At 44.7% G+C, this 19,837-nt stretch overlaps 1 pseudogene; it reads left to right on the top strand.

Moving 5' to 3' along the window:
- Positions 1-2,394: 2,394 nt before the first annotated feature.
- On the top strand, positions 2,395-2,512 carry LOC126163624 (5S ribosomal RNA; annotated as a pseudogene).
- Positions 2,513-19,837: the final 17,325 nt, after the last annotated feature.

Raw genomic sequence — 19,837 nt, 5'->3', positions numbered from 1 at the left:
TCTCAGGCAGCAGTGAAGCTCAGACGATCCACATCCCCCACCTATCCAAATAAAACAGGCTTACGACAAGGAGGCGCTCTTTCATGTGTCCTCTTCAACCTTGCATTAGAAATAGTGGTTCGGGAGAGGAATTTACATGTACACAATGGTCTCCGATTCGAACACAGTGAAGTGAAACTGGAGGCTTATGCAGATGATATAGTGTTGCTGAGTGAGACCTAAGAAGAACTGAAAGACATGTACACATCCCACAGGCACGTTCCAGCAAAATGGGGCTTTTGATTAACCAAGAGAAAACAGAATATATGAAAAGCCTGGTTTCTTTTATCTTTACGTCGACGACACGTTCGTTGTCTGGTCTCATGGACATGAAAAGCTGGGAGAATTCTTGGACCACGTCAACAACATCCACGAGAACATGACGTTCACTACAGAGGTAGAGACAGATGATGCCTTGCCGTTCTTTGATGTCCTCGTCCGCCGCGAAGTAAATGGGTGTCTCAGCCAAAGCGTGTACCGGAAACCCACCCACACAGACCGATATCTGCACTCTAACAGCTATCACCATCCGTCGCAGAAACGTTCTGTTCTGAGGATCTTAGTGTATCGAGCCGAAACGGTCTCAGATTCTGAAAACTTGCCGAAGGAACTGAGCCACTTACGGAAAGTATTGAAGGAAAACGGCTACAACTACTGCAAGATTTCGCAAGCTATCTTTCTGAAAATACATAAGTAGAAAGACTCTGAGGAGGACTCGATCAGCCGGCCACTGTGGTTGAGCGGTTCTAGGCGATTCAGCCCGGAACCATGTGGCTGCTGGCTGCTACGGTCGCAGGTTCGAATCCTGCCTCGGACGTGGATGTTTGAGATGTGCTTACGTTAGTTAGGTTTACGTAGTTCTAAGTCTAGGGGACTGATGACCTCAGATGTCAAGTCTCACAGTGCTTAGAGCCACTTGAACCATTTGAGAGCTCGGAGAAGTTCGCGTTCATGCCGTTCTGTGGCGCAACAACAGGAAAGATAAGCCGGCTCCTAAAGCGGCATAAAATGGATTCGGTTTTCAGGGCTCCATCAAAAATTCGACCCCTCCTGAGGCCTGTGAAAGACGACGTAGGCCTCAGAACACCACGAGTATATAAAATACCATGTGGGTGTGGACAGTTCTGTATCGGACAGACTGTGCGTACCATTTGAACAGCGCTGTGTAGAGCACGAGAGATATTTTCGTCTACTGTACCAAGAGAAATCAGCGGTAGCCGAGCATGCATTAGAATACGGTCATCGTATTGCATTCGACGAGACATGTATTATCACACGCACTAACAGTTTCTGTGATAGCGTAATAAAAGAAGCGATCAAATAAAAATTTGATACAACACGCTCAATACATACGTCGGCCTGCAGCTAAGCACAGTGTGGGACCAGGCCATCGGAAGGTTGAAGCGGTCGCGGTGGCCGCACAACACAGACATTACCGTATATGGTGCTGGAAGGGGGTACCAGTGACGTCACGGAAGGCAGTGCGGCTATATAAGGACGGCAGCAGAAGCCAGAAGACAGTCACCACTTGACAATGGCCGAGGAGTACTCGGCCGAAAGCTCGTGGATTTCAAACCACTTGACGCAGCTGGAAGCCCGAGAAAATTTCATTACTTTGAAATTGACCAACATTCTAAATTCAGAAAAGTTCTTCAGATTAAATACCTTGGATCACGTTTCAACAGTAAAAATATCCTAACAATGGATATAAACGGAAGAATTGTCTCAGGGTAAAAAGTAAAGCCTTGTCAATCAACAGAAAGATGAAGATATACAACACTATCATGTGCCCCATAGTACTGTAAGGTTCAGGAAACTTGACGCTTGCAAAAAATGAAAGACAAAAACTGAATGTTTTCGAAAGAAAAGTAACGAGAAAAAATCTGGGGACCTGTGTTGGTGAATGGCGTATGGAGAATTCGAAAGGAGAATGAAATTTATCGGTTAACGAAGCAACCCACTATCATCTAGAAATTAAAAAGTACGTGGCTAGAATAAAAAACAACAGAATCACCAAGAAAGCATTTGAAGGAACTCTCCAGGTAGCAAGACCATTGGGCCGACCTCGTATAAGGTGGAAACATGACATAGAGGAGGACATCGCAGCATTAGGAATTTCCGCAGGGTGGTGATGCTGCGAGAGACAGAAGGCGATGGAAGCAGATCGTTGTTGCAGCGCATGGTCTACAGTGCCTGTGATCGCTGATAAGAAGAAAAATAAGAGAAAGATGAATTGCTTTTATCTAATGCATTTGGCTTTTCCTCCATCGTTGATAGTCTAAGTGACCGAAACTGGTTGACAATAAAGGTTTATTTTTGCAGCTGATGGTAAAAATGTAGCTCTTTAACTATCTGGGCAACGGACTTGCCGCAGTGGATACACCGGTTCCCGTTAGATCACCGAAGTTAAGCGCTGTTGGGTGTGGTCGGCACTTGGATGGGTGACCGTGCAGGTCGCCATGCGCTGTTGCCATTTTTCAGAGTACACTCAGTCTCGTGATGCTAATTGAGGAGCTACTCGACCGAATGGTCACAGAAAACCATCATAACGACCGGGAGAGCGGTGTGCTGACCACACACTCCTATGTGCATCCTCAGCTGAGGATGACACGGCGGTCAGATGAAACGGCGGTCGGATGGTCCCGATGGGCAACTTGTGGCGTGACGACGGAGTGCTTAACTATCTGACGGCCATGGAAAATGACCCCAAGAAATATATCTACGACACAAGGCTTTTTGTCGTGGTACGCGAAAGTACACTTGAGGAGATTATGTCGTTAACGGGGAAGACGTACGACGATACGGCGTATCAAACGAAATTTTTGAGTGATATGAGATTTTCCTGGAAGATCATTATCTCGGGAGGAGAGTTATCAACAAATGTAAGAATAAGTTCTGGCGTGATCCAGGGAAACGTATTGGGGACTTTGCTGCTCGTGTTGTATACTAGTGATCTGGTACAATTTTTGCAGATGATTGTGTTAACTATAATGAAGTAGTGTCTAAAACGGCGTTAGAAATGTTCAGTGAGCTCTTGTTAACATTTCAGTGTTTTGCAAACACTGGAAACTTGCTTCAAATGTCCAAAATGTTTAAAAATTACTTCTCAAAACACACAAACAGAACATTCTATTACTACAATTCCAATGAGTCACAACGGGAATAAGTCATTTCATATAAAAACCTGTGTGTAAATGTTTATAGGCATATTAAATCTAATGATTACATAGCTGCAGTCATAGAAAGAAGGTGGTAGCATGAAGAAAGCAAAGGAATGTACTCTCTGCCATGCTCTTCATAGTGGTTTGTAGTGCATGGATGAACGTGCAGTCATTAGGATCTTTTGGCCAAAGGTCATGCTGTACAGGATCATTCGGAGAAACGTTTCCATCTGATTGAGCTATGGCAGGTAACGACTTGTTAACGACAGGAGTGCCCGTTCACTAGTGCAGATTTTAACAGCGGGGAGGTGGGTCATCTGTAGCAACACACCTGCAAATTCCGTGCAGGATAACCGGGACCGGTCAGCATCCATACCACGGCACTTCATTGTTGTGGGGTATGGAAGTCACCGCGTTACACGCACACCTGTAACGCCACGTGGCGTGGCTCCAATATTACCATGGATGCTCTAGGTGCTCGAAACAGAGAAAAGGCTCGCCTGAAAAGGGTACATGGTCACTCAAGTCGACGACATGGTTCAACTACATCGACAACTACACGAACCAATGTAACTGATCTTCCAATTAATGGTAGTGATATTCTTAGGTTGGGGGTGTTCGCAGTGTTTACAAGGGATGAAATGTGGTACATAGTACGTCTCATACGTTTGGAATTCGCACTCAGTTTTGACCAACCTCCCTAAATTCTAGGTTGAGTAGTGGTGGACCTATGGTTCTGGGTGCCCCCACCGGCACAAGCACCAAATCACGATCGTGTAGAAACGAGAATCAACACGTTGTAATTTTCTTCAAACCTATTCCCCATAAATTATTTTCGGTAAGATATTTCCGGCTGTGTATCCGCATCAAGAAATGCTAAAAGTCGAAGTTTGCAGGAAGCCTTCTTCACAGTCTTCATAACGGTGCCATGTGCTGTCACCATAATGGTGGCTGCCTGCAATAACAGCCGGTGATGATATAATATCATGAAGTGATCACGCATACCCATGGGAATCTTAGTGAAACAGTTTCTGGCCACGAAAACCTACGTTCAGAGAGCCTAGTCTCACGATCTGGTATACATTGTACATTCAAACTTACTCTGTAAGCGGACACAGTATTGTCTACGAAAGATTAATTATACTTCTCGACTCTTCCTTGCTAATGAGCAGTCGAATAGTTATTGCCCTCGTATTGCTCCAAAACATGGCACTGTACTGCTCTAAATGAATAGCAATACACTTTGCTTACCCAACATGTGCCGTTACAGCGTCTAGAGATATGAAAAGTTTGCTAAGAAGTTACAAGTGGAATCATGTAAGAGACAGTTGCGATCGTCTAACGGCACGGACTGTCATCATATGTCAACAAATCGGTAAGAAATATTCCCACCGAGTTCCACAGACAGCAGTCCGAATCTGTTGCAGTCCGAATCTGTTCGGACACTTTCTATGAGGTTTTTTTGACGTTATGTGGTTTTAATTATTTTTTTTGTGGGATCAAAAATTTTAAAAAAATCTCTCACACCGGCCTGATTTAGCTTCACTGATCAGGATAGTAAAAACATGCGTATGTTAAGGGAATTTTCATTCACAAAGCAGGCTTATCACATTCACACAATTCAATATTGTTCTATCCTGATTAAATTGAGCTTAACTTAAATTTCATAAGGCAGTGAAGCAATTTCGAAGTCTCAGTGGGACGAAAATTGTCAGTCGATCTCCTGGAAACATTTGTAATAATTAACTTTCGGTGATCACATGGGTCTGGCGCTGCAGTCCGGAACCGCGGGACGCTACGGTCGCAGGTTCGAATCCTGCCTCGGGCATGGGTGTGTGTGATGTCCTTAGGTTAGTTAGGTTTAAGTAGTTCTAAGTTCTAGGGGACTTATGACCTAAGATGTTGAGTCCCATAGTGCTCAGAGCCATTTGAACCATTTTGATCACATGGGGAAGACCGGAGATCTGCTGGTAAGACCGTGTTAGCCTATTTATTTGAAGTAACTGGATATCTTGAGCATACAAAACGGCAGGTTCGTCCAGTGTAAATCAGACGTTCCCCACTGATCCTGAGCAACACAGCGTAGTAAGCAGACACTGTCAATAATAATCAGTTAAATAATACGCGAACACACTTACTTTAGTTTAGTTCATGTATTAAATTCCTTCTCATACAGAATCTCATCAAGATGGCGACTCTCTCAACAATACATACATATACATCGTCTTTCTTTCACGACTAATCGGCAAGAATTCCTTCATTCTTTTCCTAAGAGAAAACATAGATAGCAGAGCAGCTATTCCATGGAGTAAATGGACGCTCCAAGGAATAATTGGGCTTGAAACTACTTTGTATTGATAATCGGCAAGATAAGAAGAGATATTTCGAGATATGTACTGAGTTATATAATTTATAAAATTTCTAAAAATATCGTGGAGAGACCGCTGCAAGAGACATTACATGGCGCTTTGCGCAATTCTTATTGGCATAAGAGACACCGAGATGGCGATGTCATCCAAGTATGTTATTTCTCGGGGGCATTCTAAAACTGTTGTATATACATATTTACTCTCTCTCTCTCTCTCTCTCTCTCTCTCTCTCTCTCACTCACTCACATACACACACACACACACACGCGCGCGCGCGCGCGGGGGGAGGGTGAGGAGGAATGTCTCCTATTAATCGTCAGGCGCAATTTCGCATTTGTGCATAAAGGAACTTCATCACAAATCGAACTTGGCAGTCGGTAGGAGAAAAAATTACAGCCAGCATTTTCAGCTACTCCTATAGCGCTACTGACAACGGTCGAGTTTTGTCCAGGCGTCATTAGATACTTATCCCAATGCTCTACCGCTCAGATGCGATATTTCCGGCTAAATACGTTTAATTCGAAAAACTGCAAAACTTAATTTCTCAGTTCCCTAGTATATGGTGGTTTCCAGTCTACAAGGAGAGACGGAGTTGGTGATTTGATAGAAAGTGGGTGTATAAAGCATATAACACCGAAAAGCGGCAGGGATGCCTGTAAAACAAGCCTGTATGTAGAAGGCCTTTATCCTGGAGTGGATGTCAAAAGGCTGATAATTAAAGGGAAAGACTGAAAGTAGCTCGCGCGACGTCTTCCGCGTGTTCAGCATAGGAAGTCTTATGAGTCAGAGAGAAAGGTCGCCGTGGGGGTTAGTCACGACGGAGACTGCGCTGCGGCTTGTATTGTAAACAGTGTTCTGTGTTCTCCTGTGGTGTCACGGCTAGACGACGACCCGCTGCCGCCCGTAGTGCCGCCTATTCTCGGAAGCCAATAATCGTAAACGCCTGGGAACACACACACACACACACACACACACACACACACACACACACACACACAGCTGGGAAAAGGTCATGCGCCCGACTCAGCGTTGCGTCACCGTAGCGACGTTGCACTCCTTGGACGAGACACGAGCTTTTTGACTAATGCCCTCCTGATTAGAATAAGAAGCACCATTTGTCTCTTCATCGCTATTTTAAAACATGATGTTGGAATCACAAGCCGTTATTCCTCCCCTCCTAGTATTGGCCTCTAAGCTTCCATCTATAAGCACCAGAAGAAGTATTTTGATTGACAAAGCGTCCCTACCAGATCGCGTTAATAATCTCCTCATATTTTTGGGCCAGTGACATGTAGCAGTGTTTGAATCATATTTTCACCATTTGATAGCATAAACATTTTTTTTTTAAATTTATAGCAGTATACTGATTTCTTCGTTAGCAATTATTAACTACGACACTGAAAAAGTATTTGGGCAAATACATAAGAAATGAGGAGGGACAAAATTTAACATCATTATGCCCTGTAATATCAATTAGAAATTATCGAAATAATACAACTTACATTTTGGGTATAATTAGACTTTGTTTAGTGAAATCGTCCAGATCTATTAAACTAGGTGTCCCAGAGTGCATAAACAGAACATGGCAGACAGGTAGCAAGCTTGTTTCTCAGCCACAGAACAACTGGGCTACAAAATAAACATCAATACAGTCGTTACACGTACAGTGAATATAGTCTTAAAATACACTAACGACGCTACTGATTCACTGGTTGTCAAAGATACATATAATGTACAAAAAAATTGAGACGCATTCATATATATTTGGAAGCCCAGTGTTATCTGTGTATATAAGGTGCGAACAATAAGCTTATAGCACGAAGAAAATGACATCATTTCGAAGAAAGTGCCGTATATGCTGATTTACATGAGAAACATTCATACATCAGTGCAGTGTAGAATATTTATAACAGTGACGGAATACAACTATCTGCTGAATGTTGTTATGAATTAGGTTTATGTGTCATAAATAAACGTGATACACAAAATTACCAAAGTTTACCATTAATATGTCTAGTAATCAATAGGCTGTAGAAGAAATAAAGTGGATAGAATAAATTAAAAAGGTATTATAAAAGAAAATTAGTAATTACAGGAGGCGGATCTAATAGAAAAGCATAACACCCTAACCAGTATGTAAAATTAGCAGCGGTCCATCGAAGTGGGGAGGGGGTGGAGTGGGGCGAGAGGAAGAAGGTGGGGGAAGGAAGGGGCACAAAAGGTAAATGAGCATAAGGCCTAATGACTGTGTTGATATTTATTCTTTGACTCAATTATTCCATGGTTGGAAGTGTTTTCCACCTGTCTGCCATATTTTTTGTGATTTTATACTTGTCTACGCGCTGGGACACGCAGTTTAATAGGTCTTGGCGATTACATCTTTTAATAAAGTCTAATTATACCCAACATGTAACAGTACTATTTAAATAATTTTTAATCTAAAGTTAGAATGGCATAATGATGTTAAGTTTTGGATGTTCTCACTTTGCATGCTGCTGTACAAACACTTTTCAGTGTTGTACTTGATTATGGTGTAAAGCCAAAATCATGATAGTAATACAAAATAAAGGAGTTTGCACAGTCAAATGGCGAAAATATCATTCAAACACTGAATGATTTTGCCGTGTAATGTATTACGATGTCCAACATGTTGTTCAGCCCAAGCTTACCTGCAACTGTTGATACTATTTTTATAAGGTAACCGCTCAAACAGCACAATATGTTAATATCTACATGACCAGTTTGTCCTTATGGCCCTAGGGGCCGAAACCTGTCGTGGAAGTATACTCGTTTTTATACAATTGCAGCTCTGTTTTCATAAAGTGTTCTGAACTGACAAAACCGCAGTAACTGCAGTGGTAAAACACTGGATTCGGCTTCGGGAGGACAGCGCTTCAGTGCCCCGTCCGACCACACATTTTGACTATCCGTCGTGCATTAAATCCATTAAAGAAGATTCAGAGACGGTCCTTTTAAAAGGACATGGTACATTTTCTTCTCTCTACGTATCCAATCAGAGCTCTTCCGTCGTCCCTAATGACTTCATGAACTCATAGGCGGCGGGACATTAAACCAAAATCGCCGTTCATCCCTACTTGTAAAACTTTGTTCTCGGTTAACGAGTCTGTCGTAGAAGCACAATGTCATAAATGTAGACTACCACTAGATTATTTCACGATGTTTCTACGTTTTCTACCTTCAATAATTTGTTAATAGTTTTGAAGAAAATATTCGTACTGTACGGCATCGGAGATCAAATGTTTTTCGCGGTACAGCGTTCTCGAGTAGATACGAAACATTCCATGTGTATCTGTTACAAACAGCCTGTTGGCTTCTATCTCGGGTTCTTCGGCCGACGTTCATCTGATGATTACTGACGTTTCGCCAGCACGAGTATGTGGCATTGTCAAAGCTTCACCTTCCATTGCCGGTGGTGAACTGGAGCCGAGCTCGCGGCCGCAGACTGTATGTACCTGGACCGCTGAAGTCCGAGGGCTTTTCTGCGGTCCTATCCGGTGCCGTTCTCTTGCTACCTGCGACGGTCTTTCGCTGCAGTACGGGAAGTCAGGATCCCTTTACCTTAAGGCTGTCCTCTTTCTTGTTGAAGCTATTCGAGTGTTTTTTTTTTTTTTGTTGGTTCTACAGCTTCTCTGAACAAGCGGGTGTGACAGTGCTTCTCTGCAGCCAGAACTAACGTGTCGGCGAATTTTATTACGTGGTCGGTCTCACTCAGTGCGTGCTCTGTCACGGCCGATTTCTCCACCTGCCCCAACCTGCAATGTCACTTACGTTCTTTGATTTTGGTGTTCATTGATCGTCCAGTCATTCCGACATAAACCTTTTCACGTGTGCATGGTATGCGGCATACTCCCGACAGTGCAAGTGGGTCCCTTTTCTCCTTTCCAGATATAAGACGCTCTTTGATCTTCCTTGTCGGTTTGAAAATGTTAACCTTCGAATGTGAGGATGTTTAGGAAAAATTAGTACACATAACACGCCGTTATACAACGGTAAAACACTGTCAATAACTACGAAATTACCAATTTACCTGAGCTTAAAACAAGAAAAAAGGGATGAAGGTTAGGGTTTCACTCTTCGTCGGACTGCGTTTGAAGTTAAGTTCAATTTGGAGAAGAAAGTGGAAGGAAATCGGCCGTGTCCGTTTCAAAGGACCCATTCCGGCACTTGTCTTAAGCGATTTAGGGAAAACCACGAAACATCTAAATATGGATGGCTGGAAATCGAATTAAACCCCTAATGCAATCCAGTTCCTTAACCGCCGTTAAACTCGTTCGATAGCTTAGAAAGTGTTTTAAACGCATAGAATGGGTCCGTTTGTTTGGTGTAACGTAATATGAACACGTAGCGTGATTATTCCAACAACAACGCTGCACCAGCGGCGATGTATTAATTGGATTCATGCAAAGTTTGATTCCGTTTACAGGCTTTCTGTGAATTCCATCGACAAATCCAACGTTTCGGCCACATCTGAGAAAAACGTCTTCAATGGGATTTGTAGCTTTTACGAAGGTTAGATTGACATCCTGGCTCGCTGCTGATTGGAGTAAATTTTCGTTGCTATGTCCTTCTCAGCAGAGGCTGCAAGTCACATGTTTTCAAAAGTCGAGTGGAAATGCGCGTTGCAGTTTGCTGTCTGAACAAGATGAGGGCGAGAGGTAATTGGTTTTTATTTCTGACGGAAGCGAACGCTCTTTGTAACTACGGTGAAGTGCAAGACGCTGTCAACCTTCTGAAATCCAGCTTTGCAGTCGTAAGCCCTACGCAAGATGCCTATTTGCTCTGAATGAGAGGGACACATACGCTGCTGAAAAACTTCTTTCAAACTGCATAAAAAATTAGCAGGTAAATGAAAAATTCGTAAGGTAGACACAGATAAGCCAAAACACGAGAGTTAGACTGACGCTTGGTAGTTTTGCGGGTGGTCACGCGGGGAAGAAAGTATGTAAGCGAAGAAGAGACACATGGGGAATCATTATGTCGATGACACCGACCGAAGGTGGGGAAATCCACTGTCTTCAGCGACTTTGACAAAGGGAAGACTATTACGATGCGGCGAATGGGAACGAACAAATCGGAAACGCACGAGCTGGTTGGCTGTTCACATGCTGCTGTTGTGAGCATCTATGGAAAGTGGTTGAAGTACGGTGAAACAACGAGTAGGCGACAAAGTAGTGGTCATCCATCCCTCGTCGCATGAAGTGGAGGTCGGTGGCTTGCCCGGTCTGCGAAACAAGGCAGGCGGCGGATCCGCCAACATAGTACAGCTCTTGTAGATGCGCAAGTGATTCGGAGCCGAATGGTGAGAGCAAACTCACGTGTTACCATGTGGATTCAGCGTCACCGTCAATGAAGGTAGCCAGTGAGCAGGTGACATCGAGATTCGACCGTGGAATAACGTAAAGGTGCCATGTGGTCCGATGTACCACTTTTCTCGGTACATCAGGTTGGTGATCCTGTTCGATAGGCCGTCACACAGGCGAAGGCCGACTTGAACAACGCCTCACGCCACAGATGCAAGCCGGTGGTGGCAGTATTATGCTATGGCGGACATTCGCCCAGGCTTCCATGGGACCTGTAATAGTAATCGAAGGCATTGTGACACCTATGGACTGCGTGAATATTGCGGACAGCTTGGAATACCATATGGTAGACGTCTTCCTCGACAGTCATCCGTCCGTGTGTTTGCACACGGTCAGAATCGTACTACAATGGTTTTGAGGAGCATGATAATGAAGTGTCCTTGATTTCCGCGCCTACAAACCATTAGCCCATAACGGAGACATCTGATGCCACATACCTGCGGAAACCTAAAGTAATTTTTGAATGTACTAACGGCGGGCCGCGGTGGTCTCGCGGTTAAGGCGCTCAGTCCGGAACCGCGCTACTGCTACGGTCGCAGGTTCGAATCCTGCCTCGGGAATGGATGTGTGTGATGTCCTTAGGTTAGTTAGGTTTAAGTAGTTCTAAGTTCTAGGGGACTGATGACCACAGATGTTAAGTCCCATAGTGCTCAGAGCCATTTGAACCATTTGAATGTACTAACGTATTTGGTGGTCATAGAGCCTCAGTTGTAAATGGGGCTCATCAATGAAGACAATTCAACTCCAGTCAGTGAGATTCCTGTACGAAATAGTGTCCGAAGACGTACCGAACAGCAGTAGGATACCAACTTATCACCCACCAAACGGAACGACAAACAGGGGTGATGGTGTGGGATGTCATTTGTTTTCAGATGCCATTTCTTTTCATAGCAGGACTCCTTTGATTGTCATAGGCCGCACCATTACTATACAACGGTACTTCGACAATATTCTGTACCCCGTTTTGTTGTCCTTTATGGCAAACCATCCGGGGCTAACGTTCCAGCGAGATAACGACCGACCGCCCGTGGTGAGAGTTACTACTGCTTGTCTTGGTGCTTGCCAAACCCCCTTGGCCAGCGATGTCGCTGGATCTTTCCTCAATTGAGACGTGGGAGCTGTGTGGGCAGGATCCTCCAGATAGTTTGGTATTTTGACGATCTAATGCGACAAACGGACATAATAAGGCAAGATATCTAACAGGAGGACATCCAAAACAGTGTCAATCAATGCTAGGTCGAACAATTGTTTGCAAAAGGACCAGAGGTGACCAAAGCACTATTGACCTGCTCAATTTGTGAAGCTCTTTCTCCCGAATAAATCGTCCAATTTTTTGAAATTTTAATCGTTTTGAGCCGTGCACGCCTCGTGTTCATTCCAGCTATTGTTTGAAACTTTTATTACGGTACTGCCGCCTCGTTTTCTTATTTCATTTACTGGCGTCACTAACTTCCTGCCTTACTTGCCCGTGAGTGCCAGCAGCAGCAGCAGCACTTATCGATAGTGCACTGTCGTACCATCTCTGGAGTGACCGATAGCATTTCTAGGCTGTCGTGTGTCTGAGACGGACCAGCAGTGCAGTCGAGGACGGAGCAGCGGTTGGCGACAAAGGAGCGTCCGGGACGGAGCACCAGTGAGTTGCGGACAGCCAGTACTTGCCGACCGCTGGCGACACACATGGACTGTCCGATTGAAGGAGACTGGAATGGGAACGACTGTTGGTTGGTCGTTCAGTAGGTCGTCGCATCAGTCGACGTCTGTTTGGTCCTTTGACCGTTTCCGGGTGGTGACAGTCGCTGGGTTGGGGCAGAGCAGTGAGGAAGTCTCCGTGGCGCGCAGTCAGGCCGAAGCCGCTGGTGGCGTGCGTGTACGGTTGAAGTTGTGAGGCGTTTCTTGGAAGGGTTACGAAGTTCGTCGCCCACTAATCTTGAGCACTAAAGTTGAGTGCTCACTTAACCTACTATCAAGTCACAACTGCTCTCACATATCTTTGTTTGATCACTTCCTGGGAGATTCCCACGAGCAACACCGTGTGGGCATTGAAGTCGGCTAGAAACGCAGCCGTCTTCCTGTGTGGTGTTTAACTTAATTTAATTTATTCCTTCATTAATGAAGTGTACCAGCGGTAACTTCTGCCTTGTGGCCGTTGACGTTCCGGCTACCTACCCTGGGCGTTGACATACTTTTCAGCAGTGTATTTTCCTCGTCGTATTGATGATGTCCAGCACGGGGTGTAGTTTGACAGCTGAGGTGTTGTTGGTAGTTTTGGGCGTTTATTCTGTCGTGGCAGGATTGGGCACCAGTATCCAGAACGTTGTGCTATTGACATTTTGTTGTTTTGCTGGTCGGGCGGAGCAGAACTGATTTTGTTGGTTGGTTCGTCACCTGGCTTTCGGTTGGGATGCCTTCCAAGTAAGAGTCTGTCGGTCTGGCTGCCTGTCTCACCTAAATGTGCGTTTGTGTTACCTTCCCAGGCCGAACCTTGGAACCTTCTGAGCGCCGCTCCTTGTATTTCACATAGTGATTTCCTTTTTAGTCTTCAGTACTCCGTGTGGCCTTCAGCCGAGTTTTAGCTTATTAAAATTGCAAGGCTTTCTTTTTAGGCATTGAGCCGTAAAAAAATGTTTCTTGTTTGGTATGTGGCCTTCAGTCGAGTTTTATGTGAAGCATTTTAGGATAAAGCCTTTAGCCTATTTTAGTTGAAATTTAGAAGGTCTTCCCTTTAGGCCTTTAGCCATATAATTGTTTTCTGCGTGGTGTGTGGCCTTCAGCCTAGTTTTAATTCTCTTAATTTAAAAATTCAAAATCCTTTTCTTGCCCTTAAGTCATAAGATTGTTATCCTTTAGTATGATGCCTTCAGCCGAGTTTTACACGTAATATTTAAAGATAAGGCCTTCAGCCTTTTCAAATTGAAAGCTCTTCTTCCTAGGCCTTAAGCCATTAAATTGTTTTGTTGATATGCGGCCTTCAGCCGAGTTTCAGCCTATTTAGACTAAACATTGAAAATATTTGTCTCGGCCTTAAGCCGTAACACTGTTCTTGATTAATGTGAGGCCTTCAGCCGAGTTCTTTGGGAAAAATTTAAGCTAAGGCTTTCAGCCTATTTATATTGAAGATAAAAGAATTTCTTACTAAAGAAGTGAAACTTCCAGAACAACTCCTGTACCTTAATTCCTTGCTTAGGCCTTGTGCCTTGGATTTTCGATGTGGCCTTCAGCCGATCTAATCTAATTAAATCAAAGGAGGTCTTTAGTTAAAATCTTGAGAGATTTTGATTCTTGCTTGTGTGATTGTGTGTTTCAGAAAATAATTTTTATATGTTGAGTGCAACTGACAGTAACTTATTTTGGCTCCTTCCCACCAATGAAACCTTACCCTCTCTGTCCTGCTAGCCCAGGTATTTCACATTTGTTTGTCTGTACAAGTGCATCACTTTTCGTCTTGGAGTGTAGTGTGACACGAGAAGTCGATGCTGTGTGTCGCTGCAAAAGTGGAACAATACGCTTTTAAACAGGTGATGATAATGTTTTTGGCTCATCAGTACTTTAAAATGGCTAGTTACGCATTGTGCATGGCCGCTTCCAGCTGCTGCAAACATTAACTTGAGTCGTACTAATTGTGATGTTTGCCAAGGGGCTCTGTGCAAAAGAACACGAATAGACGAAGGAAGGCGGAACTAATCCAGATAGCCGCTGAAACACACACAATCTACACGTCTCAGCGGACGTCTGACATAAACACCATTCGGACTTTATGACCGCCCCCATTTCGTTGCCGAGGCTCCTGGGCTTTTTTACGACCGTAGCATCTAACGACAGAAAAATCTTTCGGTCACTGAACGCTGGACACCCGTCTGAAGCGCTGCTCCTCTAACAGAACGATAAGCAACATTGCCTGACTCAGCCTAACTACTCTGTAGAGCAAAGGTGCTCAACCCGTCGATTGCCATAACTCATGAGCCGATCTTTGAAAACCTTTGTCCGAAATCTGTAAAAGTGGGCTGTTCTTGTAAAATACCAATTTTTTGAGAATGGTTGCTCCGTACGGTATTTTTAGGCGATAAATCTTCCGTCTGCAGCTGCCTTTAACGCTCTCACCAAACATCCATCTTCCCCTCTGCATGATTAGGTTACTGCTCGCGAACTGTAACTTGGCGCGTTATGAGCGAGAGTTGAGGTGAACGTGGAGAATGTTCATGGTTTTCTGCAGGATGGACGGTGACAGTCTGGAACCGCGAGGGCGCTACTGTCGCAGGTTCGAATCCTGCCTCGGGCATGGATGTGTGTGATGTCCTTAGGTTAGTTAGGTTTAAGTAGTTCTAAGTTCTAGGGGACTGATGACCTCAGATGTTATAAGTCCCATAGTGCTCAGAGCCATTTGAACCATTTTTGATGGACGGTGCGATGGAGAACAAGCTCCGCCTCAGACGCCAACAAAAACCTTCCTTTTCGAGCTTCCACGAAACAGATGTGCATGACGGAGATACTAATTTGTTACATATTTATTGTTATCGAAACCGAGAGTGCCGTTTTAGTGACATGTCAAATAACTGCCTCATCACACATTCTCAAATCAATCGTGATCCAAGAAGCTTAACAATACACACCATAGTGACAGCACAGCTAAGCGACAATGGAGTCAACAGGGGCGAATACTACACAGTACAGTTGGCGACGAACATCTCGAAACCACTGACCGCGGCCGAGTGTTATCATTCACAACTAGGGAGCCCACGCGTCAAGTTGTAGTCCTCACTTAGTAGCGTGCAGCTAAACACAAGAAAACAAACCGCATCCATGGTGCGTGGGAAGAACAGTTTTTTGTTACTATGAATAAGGATAGGTGTAGATTGGAGCCGTGCATCGCGTCACATTTACCCTCCCAACCCGGCTGCGGCCGACCTCTGTATCCTGTTGCCCGCGCCGGTGAGTGGCGGGAGGGGGGGGGGGGGGGGAAGCCGAGCTCAACTGTACCGGCAACTAAGTGCGCGATCCGCGATGCGCCGTCGAGGCCCGCGTCTCGTTCGGGTAGCCGACCGGGTGCCAACAGGGCTGGGTGCAACCGGGCAACAGGCAGCGCTGGGGAGGCGGGATTGACTGACCACACACGTGCGGAACAGCTTCCTGAATTGTGAAGGGGTGATATGCTAGGAACACGGCGTTCTTGATCGTTTACAAAGAAAAATAGCGCTTAATGTAAAATGATGGATGTACACAAGAAAGTCCTTATTTTAACATAGAAGTAATTGAATTCAAAGTCAATAGTTTAAGAGCTCTAATGCTTTTATAATTCCTTACGTTTCACCCGTACCACATCAAAGGGACTGATGAAGCTCTTGCACAATGGCAATATCTATTTTGTAACATTAAAGCATTTTGGATTATTCTCTTAGTCTCAAGGTTTTCACTATGGAAATAACTGGCCGTACGCTTGCTCGGAATTCGTTGAGGAGGATCCGCCTGCTTTTCATGTGGCCCAACATTAAAATCTGGAACCACACAAGCTAAAGACAGTTTCAAATTGCTTGCGCTGTAATATTTGTTTCTGGTAAGAAGGACGAGGCACGTAATAAACTTGTTACGGCTTTATGTAACAGCATTGGAAACTCCGCCTTTAAGCTTAATTAGAAACTTATTGGCGACACAGATTTAAGTTGGAAGTTTCGAGTAGCTGCTCGTTTCAATTTACACTTCATGCGGATTCTAAAATTATTCTCTATCCCAAGGGACTGCGAATTCGGTTGTTATTACTACTGAGCGAGGTAACAGGGTCAAAAACATTTCCAAATCCCTTCAAATGTTCCTTAATCTCATTTTAGACATTTTCTTCCGAAGAAGGATGAATCTCTACAAGCAAATAGTGAAGGATATCGAAGCACTCAATTTGACTGTAATTTAGACAGATTTCCCAAACTCCAAGTCTTTTAATGTATGAGTCGGCACGATCTAGCACGTTACACATATTTCTGTTTGGACAGTGAAGTAATAAATTTCACATGCTGATTTTTAACAGAATTTTTTGTGAAATATGCTACAGTCAGAAGCCAGACTGTCTAGGGAAAAGTATACCTGATGGAACAAACATATATGTCATACAATATGAGAATAGATCTGCTGTGATATAACCATCTTACACTCGTATTAGTCACTAAAAACTTTTCAATACTTAGGTTAATATTACAAAAATTTGATAATTAGTAGGATGATCATTAATAAAATTAACTATTTTCGCTGCATCGTAAAGCACAGAGGTTTTTCACATCCGCATAACGGTAAGTTGATTCAGAGGGTGACTTTTATTGATCTATACAAAAAAATCTAAATTAGTTACAAACTACGGCGTGCACACACTTTACTCAACATGTAAAAACCGCTACAGATATTCGAATTTAGATTATGACGTGTTCGATATGACTGAGATAATTGGCGATAATGTAGCGCAGACGTATACCGAAATTCTGCATGAGCCGGTGAAGTGTCGGAATATCAGTGCTGTCGATGACCTCCTGAAAGGCTGTTTTAGGGTTATTACTGTACACCTGGTCTTTCAATATAGTCCTACAAAAAGGAATCACAAGTCCGAAGAATATGTCGGACAACCGTTGCCCATGCTAGTGGTCTCTGTGTACCCCAAAGACGGAATGCGGTCCCCAAAGAGCTCTTGCAGGACTTCAAACACACTCCTGCTTCGACAGGGTCGAGCTCCGTCATGCATGAACCATATCCAGTCGAAATGAAAGTCACTTTGGATAATGAGGATGAAATCATCTTCCAAAACCTTCACGTACCGTACGGTAGTCACTGAGCCATCAAGAAATTTCGCAGCGATTATTCTGTGACCGGGACTGCACAAAATGCAATCACCCGTTGAGGGTGAAAGGGCTTCTCGGTCGCGAAATGCAAATTGTCATTTCCCACAAATCCACAAATTTTGCTTATTGACGAACCCATCCAAATGAAATTGACTTCGACGCTAAACCAAAGCATGCTACACTGAAGTGCAGGGGAAACTGGTATAGGCATGCGTATTCAAATACAAAGATACGTAAACAGGGAGAATACGGTAAAGCCTACATAAGACAAGTGTCTAGCGCAGTTGTTGATCGGTTACTGCTGCTGCAATACCTGAATCAAGATTTAAGTAGTTTGAAGGTGGTGTTATAGTCGGCGCACCATCGATGGGACACAGCATCTCCGAAGTAGCGATGAAGAGGGAATTTCCCCGTACGACCATTTCACGAGTGTATCGTCAATATCAGGAATACGGTAAAACATCAAATCTCCGACATCACTCGGCCGGAGAAAGATTCTCCAAGAACGGGACCAACGACCACTGAAGACAACCGTTCAGAGTGATAGAAGTTCTACCTTTCCTCAAATTGCTGCACACTTCAACGCTGTGCCATCAACAAGTCTCAGCGTGCGAACCAGTCAACGAAACATCATCGATAAGGACATTCGGAGACCTTGATGACTGCACGACACAAAGCTTTACGCCTCACCTGGGCCCGTCAACCCCGGCATTGGACGGTTTATGACTAGAAAAATATTGCCTGGTGGAGGAGTCTCGTTTCAAATTGTATCGAGCGGATGGACACGTATGGGTATGGAGACAACCTAACGAATCCATGGACCCTGCATGTTAGCAGGAGACTATTCAAGTTGGTGGAGGCTCTGCAATGGTGCGGCGCATCTGCAACTGGAGTGGTACGTCTAGATACGACTCTGACAGGTGACACGTACATAAGCATCCTGTCTGATAACCTACATCCATTCAAGTCCAATGTGCATTCCGATGGACTCAGACAATTCCAGCAGGACAATGCGACACCCCCCACGTCCAGAATTGCTACATAGTAGCTTCAGGAACACTCTTCTGAGTTTAAATACTTCCGCTGGCGACGAAACTCCCCAGACATGAACATTATTGAGCATATATGAGATCCCTTGCAATGTGCTGTTCGGAAGAGATCTCCGTCCCCTCGTACTCTTACGGATCTGTGGACAGCCCTGCAGGTTTCATGGTGTCAGTTCCCTCCAGCAGTACTTCAGACTTTAGTCGAGTCCGTGCCACGTCGTGTTGCGGCACTTCTGCGTGCTCGCGGGGGCTCTACACGATATTAGGCAGGTGTATCAGTTTCTTTGGCCCTTCAGTGTAATTCCCTTCATGCCTCGCGGCCAGAAGAGATCTCCGTCCCCTCGTACTCTTACGGATCTGTGGACAGCCCTGCAGGTTTCATGGTGTCAGTTCCCTCCAGCAGTACTTCAGACTTTAGTCGAGTCCGTGCCACGTCGTGTTGCGGCACTTCTGCGTGCTCGCGGGGGCTCTACACGATATTAGGCAGGTGTATCAGTTTCTTTGGCCCTTCAGTGTAATTCCCTTCATGCCTCGCGGCCAGAAGAGATCTCCGTCCCCTCGTACTCTTACGGATCTGTGGACAGCCCTGCAGGTTTCATGGTGTCAGTTCCCTCCAGCAGTACTTCAGACTTTAGTCGAGTCCGTGCCACGTCGTGTTGCGGCACTTCTGCGTGCTCGCGGGGGCTCTACACGATATTAGGCAGGTGTATCAGTTTCTTTGGCCCTTCAGTGTAATTCCCTTCATGCCTCGCGGCCAGAAGAGATCTCCGTCCCCTCGTACTCTTACGGATCTGTGGACAGCCCTGCAGGTTTCATGGTGTCAGTTCCCTCCAGCAGTACTTCAGACTTTAGTCGAGTCCGTGCCACGTCGTGTTGCGGCACTTCTGCGTGCTCGCGGGGGCTCTACACGATATTAGGCAGGTGTATCAGTTTCTTTGGCCCTTCAGTGTAATTCCCTTCATGCCTCGCGGCCAGCCGCGCAGTTTGAACGTTCTAACGCAAATTGTTAAGAAGTTATGACGATTTTAT

Source organism: Schistocerca cancellata, chromosome 2 (genome assembly GCF_023864275.1).
Source record: "Schistocerca cancellata isolate TAMUIC-IGC-003103 chromosome 2, iqSchCanc2.1, whole genome shotgun sequence".
NCBI lineage: Eukaryota > Metazoa > Arthropoda > Insecta > Orthoptera > Acrididae > Schistocerca > Schistocerca cancellata.
The sequence above is the reverse complement of the archived record's forward strand: the minus strand, read 5'-3'. Positions and strand labels throughout refer to the sequence as shown.